Below are 13,066 nucleotides of genomic sequence, written 5' to 3' on the forward strand. Positions count from 1 at the left end.
CTTATCTCACCACCTGTAGTTATTTAGGTGAAAGCTCCAAAATGCTTGCCTAATATGTCTGTTTATCCAAAAGGAAGTAAAAAGGGAGAGCTAGAAAGATAGCATTGCATCACATTACATGGCAATGCAATGCACAGTTGCTGAAGTTGAACCAAAATGAGCTTGTAATCTGGCTTCTGCAACTTTGAACATGAAAAATCCAATGAGGAGAAGAAAAGCAAAGCCAAAGAGTCCATCCCAAAATCCGACAAACAAGCAAAATGAACAAAAAACATTGAATTCAATTCTTTCTGATTTTAGAAACTGCATTAAAGAAGGGGTGCACCGGTCCTGGAGATACTGCAATACCAGGTCAATGCGTGGAGTGGACAGAGCAAGCTCTTTTTCCATCTCCCTGTTCTAAAAATCCATTTAATATATGGTCCCCAGATAGGGGACGTATCAGATATTAAACTGATAAGAACAGATACTACACTTGATCTTAGCCAAAAGGCCGAGAAGCGATAACCAGAATTGGTTTCAAACTACGGAGCCACCCAAGGATCCTGAAAAGTCCATTTGTGGAGATGAGCTCCTGGACTCCCGTTAAGAAGACATGTTGTCAACCTCTAGATCCCTTACATGCCTGCACTTTTCGGCTTGCTGCTGCTGCAATCCACGCATTTTAGATCTGCATAACTCCACCTCTTTAAACACAGCACCTTCACCCCCTGCTGTTCCCACCCGCCTCAACACCGTTGGAAGGGAGGAGAACCAATTAAGGCGGGGGGTGGGGTGGAACGAGCAGCTGTCTACCCTTAGCAGGAGGGCTCCTGATTACATACCTCTCCTGCTGCTGCTGCTGCTGGCTGTCCAGCAGCAGACTGAAGGTGGCTGCTGCTGTGCACAGGTATATAAAGGCTCAGAGCCTATTATGACACGCGCAGCCAGCGTTCCATTGCCACATTCCATCTACTGCAGGCAGGATACCTGGCTGGCTGAATGTCGCTGAGAAGCTCACAGAGACCGCCATAAGCAACAGTTTAACAGAATGCCACAGACTAATCAACCAAACTTTTTGGGTTGGGTTCTCTTTTATAGTCTGCAGGCATTAAATGAAAGAAGTCAGTGTTCCAGCAGAAGGAGACAACGTTTCAGAAAAGGCATTGTAGCAAACCAAAAAAGAAATTTTAAGCGCAGCAGAGTAACCAGCGCACATACCTGTTAGCTCAGGTGAGTTTAAAAGGCTGCTGTTGATAACAAGGGCATTTGCTAAATAGATGGTGTGTGTGCAACAATATACTGAAAGGTCAATTATATTGTGCAGCTTATCTCACCACCTGTAGTTATTTAGGTGAAAGCTCCAAAATGCTTGCCTAATATGTCTGTTTATCCAAAAGGAAGTAAAAAGGGAGAGCTAGAAAGATAGCATTGCATCACATTACATGGCAATGCAATGCACAGTTGCTGAAGTTGAACCAAAATGAGCTTGTAATCTGGCTTCTGCAACTTTGAACATGAAAAATCCAATGAGGAGAAGAAAAGCAAAGCCAAAGAGTCCATCCCAAAATCCGACAAACAAGCAAAATGAACAAAAAACATTGAATTCAATTCTTTCTGATTTTAGAAACTGCATTAAAGAAGGGGTGCACCGGTCCTGGAGATACTGCAATACCAGGTCAATGCGTGGAGTGGACAGAGCAAGCTCTTTTTCCATCTCCCTGTTCTAAAAATCCATTTAATATATGGTCCCCAGATAGGGGACGTATCAGATATTAAACTGATAAGAACAGATAAGGTTTCAACGCAATTTTATTGATTCAAAAGTATATTTACAAAGGTTTTAAAAAAGAACATTTATAACATTACAATAAAATGATAAAACATGATAATAATCAATTCAAGTTTTTTGTAAAAACACAATTTACCATCATAAAACCATTGTAACAATTAAGAAAATCATAATTACAGATGTACTTGGGTTTATTTAATTACCACTAATTGTGTTCCATAATTGTACACACCACATAGAAGCCGCTTCTTTTGCTCCATACAGTTTTTTATCTCTGAGATAGTAAATATACATTTCACTTAAAGCAATTTTTATACAGTCTGTTGAATCAATATGATCATGTTTGAAGAGTAAAATATTTCTAACTTTCCACATGGCATTTTTAAAACAATTAATAATAATCCAGGCAACTCGGAATTGTTTAAAATTTGGACACTTAAAAAGACCATAAAAGACATAAAAGTGATTAAAATCTTTCAGGCCACATGCCCATTTTAAAAGTGGGCCTACCTTTCTCCAAACCTCCTGTGCAAAATGACAATTCCAAAAGAGATGCAATACAGACTCACTTTCCCCGCATATATCTCTTGGACATTTGGCTCTCGCCACCAGCCCCCGCCTATGTTGAAACTCACGGGTAGGGAGGCACTGGTGGACGATAGCCCAGGCAAGGTCCTTGTGTACATTTGCAAGATATTTCCCGTACACATTTCGCCACACCGTTTTGGACCTTGCCTGTGAAAAATTGGAGACAGGAATTGTGTCCTCAGAGTGTCTGCAAGCAATAGATACCTTCCTTTGGTCCCCCAATATATCAGGCTCCAATTCCTGGAGACCTAAAAGTCTGACCGTTTTCTCAAGTATCACATACTGTTTAGGTGGGCACAGGAGCACAGGAGAACTTAAAGGTAGGCTAAACCACCTTTTAAAAATCATTCCTGCTGCATATTTTAAAAGATAACTAAAAATGCCATCAGATTTAAAAACCTTAAAACAGAAGCAGAAATACTTTATATGGAAAAAGGTAAAAAAATTGGGTACATCTTTACCTCCATTAGATTTACATTTGTACATCAGATCTCTTTTTAACTTTTCCATTTTTGAACCCCATAAAAACATAAAAACAATTCTTGTTACTTTCTTGATTTGTAAATTGGAAGGGGGAAACACCATTGCAACATACAACATAATGGGAATTAAAACAGCTTTAATAATTAAAATTTTACCTTCCATACTAAGGTTCCTTAAATTCCACAATGAGATCTTTTTTTCTATTTTATCCATTGCAGAGTCCCAGTTAGGGTCCCCCTCATTGGCTTGGTTAAAAATAATTCCTAAAATTTTTATGTGATTTTTCTGTATCACTATCCCAGGGGTCAAAGAGGAGTCCCATCCCCCCACATTAAAACAGTCACATTTATCTATATTTAATTTAAAACCTGAGGCTTCACAGAAAAATTGTGTGTTTCTCAATACCCTCCTCAGAGATGTGGAATCTGGACATAGTATGGTAACATCATCCATGTAACTTAGGGCTTTAAGTTGCATACCCCTACTCCCGGGAATAGGTACCCCTTTAATTACTTTATCTTTTCTCAGTATGGTTAATAGTGGTTCCATAACACAGATAAAGAGCAGTGGTGAGAGAGGGCACCCTTGTTTCACCCCTGATAATAGAGGAACCCCCTTCGTTAAAAACCCATTTACAGAAATTTGACTAAAACAAGAATGATATAAAAGCATAATGCGGGTTAAAATTTTCTCTGGAAACGCCATTTTTTTAAGAACCATAAAAAGAAATTCATGCGATACCCTGTCAAAAGCTTTTTCAAAGTCTAAGGATAAAATAGCAAGGTTTTGACTTCTCTCTTTTGAATACCATATGGTATCCCTAATTATGTTGAGGGACTCAGCTATGGTTCTTCCGGGAACACCACATACCTGGTTAGGGTGAATTAATTTGGCTATAAAGGGTTTTAAACGGACTGCAATAAGTTTAGCTAAAATTTTATAATCAAGGTTTAAAAGCGTAATAGGCCGCCAGTTTTTAAGTTGGCTCCTATCCCCTTTTTTATATATTAAAGATACCAGACCTCTCCTCCAAGATGGGGGTAATTTATTAGTATTAAAAGCTTCTTTAAACAATAAAAACATATCGTTCTTTAAAATTCCCCAAAAAGTCAGATAAAACTCAATCGGTAGACCGTCTTCCCCAGGGGCTTTCCCACTGGAGAAACTTTTAAAAATCTGTAAAAGTTCCTCACTGGTGAGATCCCTAGATAAAATACCCTGGTCTAAAATATCTAACTTAAAATCAAGGGAATTAATAGCATACTCTAAAAAGGATGGATCTATAACTTTAGTGTTAAAAAGAAGTTGATAAAAATTAAAAGCTTTTCCTAACATACCCTTAATATCATTTTCACCTTCAAGATTTAGGATTGCGTCCCTCCTCCCCATTACCTTTTTGAAGAAGAATCGGGAGCATTTCTCTCCTTCCTCCAGGTGCTGTACATGGGAGTTAAAAATTATTTGTTTTCCTTTTTCATTAAGAGCATTTTTTATTTCAGACTTAAGATTTGCAATATCATCATCCACATCAATACCAACTTCTTTTAGTTTAAAGAGTACTTGTAATCTCATATTAAAAACATAAAACCACTGCTTTTTCTTTTTTGCTTTCATTTTCCCTGCCTTAATAAAAAATAATTTAATCTTAGGTTTAATGCTCTCCCACCAATCCAGCATCGAGGCGCGGGGGTCTCTCTTTGATTGCCAGCACTGGTAGGCCTGCACAAACCTCTTTTGAATATCAATATCCTCTAGGAGAGTTGTATTTAATCTCCATGGGCCTCTTGAGGTATTTTGTTCCCCTGCTAACTCTAAAAACACAGATAAAACTTTATGATCAGAGAATAAATTAGATAAAAGAAAACATTTACAAGGTTTAAAGGCAGTAGAAGCAAATATGAAATCAATTCTAGAAGAAACTCTTCCATTGGACCATGTAACACCTGGATCCGCCGGCAAGAGTTCCTTCCAGCAGTCCTGTAATCTAAAATCATCAATTAAACTTTTCAACAAATAGGAGGTACGGTCTTTACGATTCACATCCCCACCCTGCCGGGATTCCCCATCACGTAAACAATTAAAATCTCCTCCCACTAGCAGGGGGGTTGACCCAACACAAAATAATGGCAATATTTCAAGTAAATCCGCCCTTTCCTGCTTCCCAGGAGGAGCGTACACATTTAATAAACGTAAAGAAAGTCCATTAAAAACAAGATGTATTAAAATAGCTCTGCCAGGTATAATTTCAGTCACAGATTGAATGATGGTAGAATGTCCACGGCAAAGTAGTCCAACTCCGGCAGCACGACAGTCATTAGCACCGGACCACACAGAAGCGCCCAGTTTCCAGTCTTCTTTTAAGTCCTTATAATTTAAATTACTCTGTATACCACATTCTTGTAGAAACCAGAAATCAAAGTCCAATGTCTCTAAATAAGAAAATAAAGCAGCCCTACGTGTAGGGCTCTTTAGGGACCTCACATTTAGTGAGGAGATTTTAAAAGGAACAGACATTAAGAAGAATCAGGATCTGAAGATGGGAAGAAGTCAATACACGGCACCTCCTCCTCCGCATCTCCAGGGGTCAGGATTTGTTTAATATTACCGGGATCTGAAGCAGGCAAAAAGGCATCATCCACTTTTGACTCCTCATCTGGACCTCGACATCCGTGTTTTCTTTGGATATCAGGTTGCTTTACGTCCTCCCGTTGCCTTTTCAGAGGCTGGGAGCTGTCCATCTTTTCCAAGTCCTGTGCATCTGCAGTCCTCATGGCGGTCTGGTCTATGGAACGGGTGTCATCCCTCTGGGTCGTCTTGTCCTCTGGTCTGGTCACGGAACTACTGCGACTTCTGGTTCGAGGACCAGGGCTCGACTGGGTCTTAGCCGGGTCCTTTTTACTTCGCGCCCTAGAGGTCTCTCTATCCGACACACTGGTTGATCGATTAAGGAGCGTACCCTTTTTGCCCTTACCCAAGATCACCGATGATGGTGTGGCGAATCTGGGTGCTTGCTTAATCGGGGTACTAGAGGTCTCCTCAGTTCCACATAATGCCGGTGGTGCATTCATGCTGGATGAGGACCCTTCCTCTTGACTCTGAGATACGGCAACATCTAGAGCCAGAACATCGATCAATTCCACAGAGAGCGAACCCTCGGTTAATCTTATGGAACCCCTACGACCGTCCTTCTGTGGAACTACCAGCGGGCCCTCTGGCGGAGCCGTTGAAGGATTTGTTCCGGACCCGTCAGCGTGCGCCAACCCAGGTCCAGGGGCAGGTGTAGTAATACTCCCTCCGAAGTATTCTTGGATAGTCAGTTGACCTGACTTAAACATGTCATATGTTTTTGACTTTTTGCTCGGACAATTCCTGAAGGCGTGACCTGCCTTCCCACATAGGTTACATACGATCTCAGAGTCACACGTAGCGGAGGTGTGCCCACTCTTACCGCACTTGTTGCAAAAGACTACATGAGCCCTTGTACAATTTTCTCGTGTATGCCCATATTCATGACAATTCCGGCATTGAAGGGGCATTCCTGGGTAGCGTAGGAATCCCCTGACATTACCAATGGCAAAATTAGCAGGCGGGTGGTGAAGACCACCAATGCCGCTCTGATCTGGATGGAACTTCACCAGGTATTTCCTCTTCCCATTCCAGAAGCGCTGGGAGTTGAGGATATCATGTGAGAAGCGCACTGACTTGCAGTAACGCTTCAAAAAGGTTTCGATATCGCCCTCAGAGACGAATGGGCTGTACATGAAGATCACCAAGGGTACTTCCTCTTCACCGTACAGGAAGTCAAAGCTCAGCCCGTTCAGTCTCTCATCGTCCTTGTCCGCAACCATCAGTGCTGCATGGATATTATCACAGCATGATTTAGCCATAAAGGAAATGGTATATCGCCCACGGAATTCCTGATCGTAAAGACACAGGATCTTATCTCGCTCCAGGTGGAAGAACCCAAAAAGAATCTCATGCACGATGTACTGCAGATTCTTCTCATGGCGCTGGCATTCATCCACCATGATTCTAATGGACTGTCGCAGTGGAGTCTCCCCCACCGCAAATCCAAAAGAAAAAGGCATTTTCGGCCCTCAGGGACTAAGCCCTCCCCCAATAGTAACAAGGGAATGAATCCCACAAAAGCAGGAACAAACCCAAGACCGAGGGAGGGGTACCCCAAGAACTTACACAGCCCACTAAGCGATAAAGCTCAGCAAAGGAAAACGCCCTTATTTCCTCGGGTCGCCCCGAAGACAAGACGCGATCGCTCCCCGTTGTCCGGGGACTAAGCCGACCTGCCAATAGCTGCAAGGAGGTGAAGCTCCCTCCGTTAAGAGAGAGCGATCCCCCAAGGCCAACAAGTCGGGTACCCCAGGCACCTCCTAGCCGAGACCAAGGCAGCAACCTTTAGATCACTGCACCTGATCTTAGCCAAAAGGCCGAGAAGCGATAACCAGAATTGGTTTCAAACTACGGAGCCACCCAAGGATCCTGAAAAGTCCATTTGTGGAGATGAGCTCCTGGACTCCCGTTAAGAAGACATGTTGTCAACCTCTAGATCCCTTACATGCCTGCACTTTTCGGCTTGCTGCTGCTGCAATCCACGCGTTTTAGATCTGCATAACTCCACCTCTTTAAACACAGCACCTTCACCCCCTGCTGTTCCCACCCGCCTCAACACCGTTGGAAGGGAGGAGAACCAATTAAGGCGGGGGGTGGGGTGGAACGAGCAGCTGTCTACCCTTAGCAGGAGGGCTCCTGATTACATACCTCTCCTGCTGCTGCTGCTGCTGGCTGTCCAGCAGCAGACTGAAGGTGGCTGCTGCTGTGCACAGGTATATAAAGGCTCAGAGCCTATTATGACACGCGCAGCCAGCGTTCCATTGCCACATTCCATCTACTGCAGGCAGGATACCTGGCTGGCTGAATGTCGCTGAGAAGCTCACAGAGACCGCCATAAGCAACAGTTTAACAGAATGCCACAGACTAATCAACCAAACTTTTTGGGTTGGGTTCTCTTTTATAGTCTGCAGGCATTAAATGAAAGAAGTCAGTGTTCCAGCAGAAGGAGACAACGTTTCAGAAAAGGCATTGTAGCAAACCAAAAAAGAAATTTTAAGCGCAGCAGAGTAACCAGCGCACATACCTGTTAGCTCAGGTGAGTTTAAAAGGCTGCTGTTGATAACAAGGGCATTTGCTAAATAGATGGTGTGTGTGCAACAATATACTGAAAGGTCAATTATATTGTGCAGCTTATCTCACCACCTGTAGTTATTTAGGTGAAAGCTCCAAAATGCTTGCCTAATATGTCTGTTTATCCAAAAGGAAGTAAAAAGGGAGAGCTAGAAAGATAGCATTGCATCACATTACATGGCAATGCAATGCACAGTTGCTGAAGTTGAACCAAAATGAGCTTGTAATCTGGCTTCTGCAACTTTGAACATGAAAAATCCAATGAGGAGAAGAAAAGCAAAGCCAAAGAGTCCATCCCAAAATCCGACAAACAAGCAAAATGAACAAAAAACATTGAATTCAATTCTTTCTGATTTTAGAAACTGCATTAAAGAAGGGGTGCACCGGTCCTGGAGATACTGCAATACCAGGTCAATGCGTGGAGTGGACAGAGCAAGCTCTTTTTCCATCTCCCTGTTCTAAAAATCCATTTAATATATGGTCCCCAGATAGGGGACGTATCAGATATTAAACTGATAAGAACAGATACTACACTTGATCTTAGCCAAAAGGCCGAGAAGCGATAACCAGAATTGGTTTCAAACTACGGAGCCACCCAAGGATCCTGAAAAGTCCATTTGTGGAGATGAGCTCCTGGACTCCCGTTAAGAAGACATGTTGTCAACCTCTAGATCCCTTACATGCCTGCACTTTTCGGCTTGCTGCTGCTGCAATCCACGCGTTTTAGATCTGCATAACTCCACCTCTTTAAACACAGCACCTTCACCCCCTGCTGTTCCCACCCGCCTCAACACCGTTGGAAGGGAGGAGAACCAATTAAGGCGGGGGGTGGGGTGGAACGAGCAGCTGTCTACCCTTAGCAGGAGGGCTCCTGATTACATACCTCTCCTGCTGCTGCTGCTGCTGGCTGTCCAGCAGCAGACTGAAGGTGGCTGCTGCTGTGCACAGGTATATAAAGGCTCAGAGCCTATTATGACACGCGCAGCCAGCGTTCCATTGCCACATTCCATCTACTGCAGGCAGGATACCTGGCTGGCTGAATGTCGCTGAGAAGCTCACAGAGACCGCCATAAGCAACAGTTTAACAGAATGCCACAGACTAATCAACCAAACTTTTTGGGTTGGGTTCTCTTTTATAGTCTGCAGGCATTAAATGAAAGAAGTCAGTGTTCCAGCAGAAGGAGACAACGTTTCAGAAAAGGCATTGTAGCAAACCAAAAAAGAAATTTTAAGCGCAGCAGAGTAACCAGCGCACATACCTGTTAGCTCAGGTGAGTTTAAAAGGCTGCTGTTGATAACAAGGGCATTTGCTAAATAGATGGTGTGTGTGCAACAATATACTGAAAGGTCAATTATATTGTGCAGCTTATCTCACCACCTGTAGTTATTTAGGTGAAAGCTCCAAAATGCTTGCCTAATATGTCTGTTTATCCAAAAGGAAGTAAAAAGGGAGAGCTAGAAAGATAGCATTGCATCACATTACATGGCAATGCAATGCACAGTTGCTGAAGTTGAACCAAAATGAGCTTGTAATCTGGCTTCTGCAACTTTGAACATGAAAAATCCAATGAGGAGAAGAAAAGCAAAGCCAAAGAGTCCATCCCAAAATCCGACAAACAAGCAAAATGAACAAAAAACATTGAATTCAATTCTTTCTGATTTTAGAAACTGCATTAAAGAAGGGGTGCACCGGTCCTGGAGATACTGCAATACCAGGTCAATGCGTGGAGTGGACAGAGCAAGCTCTTTTTCCATCTCCCTGTTCTAAAAATCCATTTAATATATGGTCCCCAGATAGGGGACGTATCAGATATTAAACTGATAAGAACAGATACTACACTTGATCTTAGCCAAAAGGCCGAGAAGCGATAACCAGAATTGGTTTCAAACTACGGAGCCACCCAAGGATCCTGAAAAGTCCATTTGTGGAGATGAGCTCCTGGACTCCCGTTAAGAAGACATGTTGTCAACCTCTAGATCCCTTACATGCCTGCACTTTTCGGCTTGCTGCTGCTGCAATCCACGCGTTTTAGATCTGCATAACTCCACCTCTTTAAACACAGCACCTTCACCCCCTGCTGTTCCCACCCGCCTCAACACCGTTGGAAGGGAGGAGAACCAATTAAGGCGGGGGGTGGGGTGGAACGAGCAGCTGTCTACCCTTAGCAGGAGGGCTCCTGATTACATACCTCTCCTGCTGCTGCTGCTGCTGGCTGTCCAGCAGCAGACTGAAGGTGGCTGCTGCTGTGCACAGGTATATAAAGGCTCAGAGCCTATTATGACACGCGCAGCCAGCGTTCCATTGCCACATTCCATCTACTGCAGGCAGGATACCTGGCTGGCTGAATGTCGCTGAGAAGCTCACAGAGACCGCCATAAGCAACAGTTTAACAGAATGCCACAGACTAATCAACCAAACTTTTTGGGTTGGGTTCTCTTTTATAGTCTGCAGGCATTAAATGAAAGAAGTCAGTGTTCCAGCAGAAGGAGACAACGTTTCAGAAAAGGCATTGTAGCAAACCAAAAAAGAAATTTTAAGCGCAGCAGAGTAACCAGCGCACATACCTGTTAGCTCAGGTGAGTTTAAAAGGCTGCTGTTGATAACAAGGGCATTTGCTAAATAGATGGTGTGTGTGCAACAATATACTGAAAGGTCAATTATATTGTGCAGCTTATCTCACCACCTGTAGTTATTTAGGTGAAAGCTCCAAAATGCTTGCCTAATATGTCTGTTTATCCAAAAGGAAGTAAAAAGGGAGAGCTAGAAAGATAGCATTGCATCACATTACATGGCAATGCAATGCACAGTTGCTGAAGTTGAACCAAAATGAGCTTGTAATCTGGCTTCTGCAACTTTGAACATGAAAAATCCAATGAGAAGAAGAAAAGCAAAGCCAAAGAGTCCATCCCAAAATCCGACAAACAAGCAAAATGAACAAAAAACATTGAATTCAATTCTTTCTGATTTTAGAAACTGCATTAAAGAAGGGGTGCACCGGTCCTGGAGATACTGCAATACCAGGTCAATGCGTGGAGTGGACAGAGCAAGCTCTTTTTCCATCTCCCTGTTCTAAAAATCCATTTAATATATGGTCCCCAGATAGGGGACGTATCAGATATTAAACTGATAAGAACAGATACTACACTTGATCTTAGCCAAAAGGCCGAGAAGCGATAACCAGAATTGGTTTCAAACTACGGAGCCACCCAAGGATCCTGAAAAGTCCATTTGTGGAGATGAGCTCCTGGACTCCCGTTAAGAAGACATGTTGTCAACCTCTAGATCCCTTACATGCCTGCACTTTTCGGCTTGCTGCTGCTGCAATCCACGCGTTTTAGATCTGCATAACTCCACCTCTTTAAACACAGCACCTTCACCCCCTGCTGTTCCCACCCGCCTCAACACCGTTGGAAGGGAGGAGAACCAATTAAGGCGGGGGGTGGGGTGGAACGAGCAGCTGTCTACCCTTAGCAGGAGGGCTCCTGATTACATACCTCTCCTGCTGCTGCTGCTGCTGGCTGTCCAGCAGCAGACTGAAGGTGGCTGCTGCTGTGCACAGGTATATAAAGGCTCAGAGCCTATTATGACACGCGCAGCCAGCGTTCCATTGCCACATTCCATCTACTGCAGGCAGGATACCTGGCTGGCTGAATGTCGCTGAGAAGCTCACAGAGACCGCCATAAGCAACAGTTTAACAGAATGCCACAGACTAATCAACCAAACTTTTTGGGTTGGGTTCTCTTTTATAGTCTGCAGGCATTAAATGAAAGAAGTCAGTGTTCCAGCAGAAGGAGACAACGTTTCAGAAAAGGCATTGTAGCAAACCCAAAAAGAAATTTTAAGCGCAGCAGAGTAACCAGCGCACATACCTGTTAGCTCAGGTGAGTTTAAAAGGCTGCTGTTGATAACAAGGGCATTTGCTAAATAGATGGTGTGTGTGCAACAATATACTGAAAGGTCAATTATATTGTGCAGCTTATCTCACCACCTGTAGTTATTTAGGTGAAAGCTCCAAAATGCTTGCCTAATATGTCTGTTTATCCAAAAGGAAGTAAAAAGGGAGAGCTAGAAAGATAGCATTGCATCACATTACATGGCAATGCAATGCACAGTTGCTGAAGTTGAACCAAAATGAGCTTGTAATCTGGCTTCTGCAACTTTGAACATGAAAAATCCAATGAGGAGAAGAAAAGCAAAGCCAAAGAGTCCATCCCAAAATCCGACAAACAAGCAAAATGAACAAAAAACATTGAATTCAATTCTTTCTGATTTTAGAAACTGCATTAAAGAAGGGGTGCACCGGTCCTGGAGATACTGCAATACCAGGTCAATGCGTGGAGTGGACAGAGCAAGCTCTTTTTCCATCTCCCTGTTCTAAAAATCCATTTAATATATGGTCCCCAGATAGGGGACGTATCAGATATTAAACTGATAAGAACAGATACTACACTTGATCTTAGCCAAAAGGCCGAGAAGCGATAACCAGAATTGGTTTCAAACTACGGAGCCACCCAAGGATCCTGAAAAGTCCATTTGTGGAGATGAGCTCCTGGACTCCCGTTAAGAAGACATGTTGTCAACCTCTAGATCCCTTACATGCCTGCACTTTTCGGCTTGCTGCTGCTGCAATCCACGCGTTTTAGATCTGCATAACTCCACCTCTTTAAACACAGCACCTTCACCCCCTGCTGTTCCCACCCGCCTCAACACCGTTGGAAGGGAGGAGAACCAATTAAGGCGGGGGTGGGGTGGAACGAGCAGCTGTCTACCCTTAGCAGGAGGGCTCCTGATTACATACCTCTCCTGCTGCTGCTGCTGCTGGCTGTCCAGCAGCAGACTGAAGGTGGCTGCTGCTGTGCACAGGTATATAAATGCTCAGAGCCTATTATGACACGCGCAGCCAGCGTTCCATTGCCACATTCCATCTACTGCAGGCAGGATACCTGGCTGGCTGAATGTCGCTGAGAAGCTCACAGAGACCGCCATAAGCAACAGTTTAACAGAATGCCACAGACTAATCAAC

General features: G+C 43.5%; 6 non-coding genes across 6 annotated transcripts; all 6 read right to left on the bottom strand.

The window, feature by feature from the left end:
• Positions 1 to 314: 314 nt before the first annotated feature.
• Positions 315 to 505, bottom strand: LOC141183234 (U2 spliceosomal RNA). Its single transcript, XR_012258231.1, has one exon. It is a non-coding gene; the product is annotated as a U2 spliceosomal RNA (small nuclear RNA).
• Positions 506 to 1,620: 1,115 nt separating this feature from the next.
• On the bottom strand, positions 1,621 to 1,809 carry LOC141183342 (U2 spliceosomal RNA). Its single transcript, XR_012258324.1, has one exon. It is a non-coding gene; the product is annotated as a U2 spliceosomal RNA (small nuclear RNA).
• Positions 1,810 to 8,414: 6,605 nt separating this feature from the next.
• LOC141183246 (U2 spliceosomal RNA) lies at positions 8,415 to 8,605 on the bottom strand. Its single transcript, XR_012258242.1, has one exon. It is a non-coding gene; the product is annotated as a U2 spliceosomal RNA (small nuclear RNA).
• A 1,115-nt stretch (positions 8,606 to 9,720) lies between these two features.
• Positions 9,721 to 9,911, bottom strand: LOC141183258 (U2 spliceosomal RNA). The gene has a single exon (XR_012258253.1). It is a non-coding gene; the product is annotated as a U2 spliceosomal RNA (small nuclear RNA).
• Positions 9,912 to 11,026: 1,115 nt separating this feature from the next.
• LOC141183270 (U2 spliceosomal RNA) lies at positions 11,027 to 11,217 on the bottom strand. Its single transcript, XR_012258264.1, has one exon. It is a non-coding gene; the product is annotated as a U2 spliceosomal RNA (small nuclear RNA).
• A 1,115-nt stretch (positions 11,218 to 12,332) lies between these two features.
• On the bottom strand, positions 12,333 to 12,523 carry LOC141183285 (U2 spliceosomal RNA). The gene has a single exon (XR_012258276.1). It is a non-coding gene; the product is annotated as a U2 spliceosomal RNA (small nuclear RNA).
• Between the last annotated feature and the right edge of the window lie 543 nt (positions 12,524 to 13,066).

This window comes from Phyllobates terribilis, unplaced genomic scaffold (assembly GCF_046119375.1).
Source record: "Phyllobates terribilis strain yellow unplaced genomic scaffold, ASM4611937v1 Scaffold_38__1_contigs__length_12584779, whole genome shotgun sequence".
Classification (NCBI taxonomy): Eukaryota; Metazoa; Chordata; class Amphibia; order Anura; family Dendrobatidae; genus Phyllobates; species Phyllobates terribilis.